This window comes from Babylonia areolata, chromosome 18, assembly GCF_041734735.1.
Source record: "Babylonia areolata isolate BAREFJ2019XMU chromosome 18, ASM4173473v1, whole genome shotgun sequence".
Lineage (NCBI taxonomy): Eukaryota > Metazoa > Mollusca > Gastropoda > Neogastropoda > Buccinidae > Babylonia > Babylonia areolata.
Genome location: NC_134893.1, coordinates 24,590,642 through 24,593,141, shown reverse-complemented (window position 1 = coordinate 24,593,141; position 2,500 = coordinate 24,590,642). Strand labels below are relative to the sequence as shown.

The 2,500-nt window shown below is 49.7% G+C and overlaps 1 protein-coding gene across 11 annotated transcripts in view; it reads left to right on the top strand.

Annotated features, from left to right (window-relative positions):
* The window catches only part of LOC143292584 (dipeptidyl peptidase 4-like), a 395,699-nt gene that overhangs the window by 289,454 nt on the left and 103,745 nt on the right, over positions 1 to 2,500 (top strand). The window contains exon 1 of one of the 11 annotated variants that reach the window (XM_076603031.1): positions 1,590 to 1,810. The exons of the other annotated variants lie outside the window; for them this stretch is intronic. The gene's annotated coding sequence lies outside the window, so the exon portion shown is untranslated. Of the gene's footprint in view, positions 1 to 1,589; positions 1,811 to 2,500 lie in introns of those variants that run through there. 11 annotated transcript variants of the gene reach the window in all.

Genomic DNA, 2,500 nt, shown 5'->3' with positions numbered 1-2,500 from the left:
CACAGTATCCATAATGGATAACGTTGCACGGGGGCACAGTATCCATAATGGATAACCTCACACGGGGGCACAGTACCCATAATGGATAGCGTCACACGGGGCCACAGTATACATAATGGATAACGTTGCACGGGGGCACAGTATCCATAATGAATAACCTCACACGGGGGCACAGTACCCATAATGGATAGCGTTGCACGGGGGCACAGTATCGATGGTGGATAAAATTGCACGGGGGCAAGTATCCACAGTGGATAACGTCACACGGGGGCACATTATCCATATAGGATGACGTCACAGGGGGCACATTATCCGTAATAGATGACGTCACACGAGGGGTAGGGGCACAGGTATGCATGTATTAATGGATGAAGTCTGTGTGTGTGTGTGTGTGTGTGTGTGTGTGTGTGTGGAACAGAGTGGTCCAACAAAACCCGATGATATAATGTGTATGTAGAAGGTGCTTTAATAATCACCGTGTTTGGTGGTGGTGGTTTTGTTGTTGTTGTTGTTGTTGTTGTTTTTGTCGGACACTTGTTTCCGCCTTCCCCAGTCACAGGGGCGGATGGGGAGAGGGGTGAGGGAAGGGGAATGGAGGGGAAGGGAGGGAGGGGAGACGGGAGGGGAAGGGAATGTGGGGCGAGGGGGTGAGGAGAGGTGCAGGGAGGACGGGGAGAGGGTGTGAGGGGAAGGGAGGGAAGGGGTGAGGGGGGCGGGAGGGGCAGGGAGGAAGGGGAAAGGAGGTGAGGGGAAGGGAGGGAGGGAAGAGGGGTGAGGGGAGGGGAAGAGAGGAAGGGGAGAGGTGGTGACGGAAGGGGTAGGGAGGGAGGGGGAAGGCAGAGATAGGGGGACATGGAGGGGGCAGGGGGGGGGGAGGGGGGAGGAGATAGCCGTATATGGGGTATATCAGCATTGAAGTGGAGGGGAGGGGTAGGGGGTTGGCCGTGCAAGGGTTATCTCCCGTGTATATCAGCGATGTTGCTGTCGCGCCACATTCACCACAGTCCTACTCCTCCCTCCCCTCCCGTCCCTCCACCCCCTTCATCTGCCAAGCTCGTGCGACATAGCAAGCGCGTGCATGCTCTGTGTGTGTGTGTGTGTGTGTGTGTGTGTGGTGATAGCCAAAAGACAATCACAAACAACCTTCTTACCAGCCCACAACGCTGCTCTATCTGTCTTCTCTTATTTTATTATTTTTTTTTTTCAAAATCTTTTTATCGAGACAGATAGATAGACAGATAGGGGCGGTGGGGGGGGGGGGTGTCTCTTGGTGTGTGTGTGTGTGTGTGTGTGTGTGTGTGTCCACACCCACGGCGCGGACAGGGCAGCGCGGCTGAGTCAGTGCGCGTGTTTCACGTGCGCGTGTGCGTGCCTTGGTCATGACTGTTTTTTTGTTTTTTTCCTGCGATTTCTTTTTCATCCCTTTTCTCACTGTCACCTGCGTTGGCGACCACCTGGTGAATGTGTCTGTGTGTGTTGTGTGTCTGTGTGTACAGCGCTGTTCTCTTCAAGGAAAGAAAGAACGGATAGCACCAGTGACCACTCTCTCTCTCTCTCTCTCTCTGTGCACAGTATCACCGGTTCATTTTGTTGTGCCGACAAGCAGATGTATCGCCGTGTGTGTGCGCAGGATTGAGATCGTGTCGTGACTGCGAGTTCAGTGAAGACGCATTCAGTAACCAGCGCCGTGTCCCCGAAGGTGAATTTCGGGACCCAGGAAACACGGTTCCGCGCAGTGTATAGGCTTGAAAAATTCATGGTCTTCGCCATGTTTACAGTTTAGTGTCAGATCGAACAAAAGAAATTACAGGTGATGATGAGCATATTGCGCTGAGTTATAAGTTGCAGTGATAATAGTAGTGGTGGTACTAACAACAGCATTCATAGTAGCAGTAGCAGTCATGGCAGTAGCAGTGGTGCCACAAAGGCAGTGATCATAGTTGATGGACACGGGCAACACACAGTATAATGGTTTGTGTGCTCGTGGAACCAAACCACTTTATTTTGAAATTGCATCATTACAAAATTATGGCCGACCTGCCATGAACGAGAAAAGAGCAAAGACATTTCTAGTCACTGCTGCCACACCTGCAACAGCTGATGATGATAGATACACAGTCAACAGTGAATGAATGAAAGAAAAAGCATTTGAATGAAGGTGAATGAGGTAAATGAATAAATAAATGAATGAATAAAAAAAAAATTGCCAGTGTTTCATTGTTCAAAGATAACAGAGTAACACAAATTGTTAAAGAGTAGATTTGAGTCATTAAGGACTGTTCCATTTAGCCCTTTATACTCCACCTGACTCGCCGAGAGCCGGCTTCGTTAACGTGTGTGCCTGCGCGCGCGCGCACGCGCGCGCGTATATATGTATGCGTGTGGAGAGAGAGTGAGAGAAAGTTCCTATCAGATGAAACAAAAAAGACATATGGTATAAAAAAAAAAGTGTTATTTAGTAGTATTGTTAGTGACATTCACAGCAACAGTGATATGAATA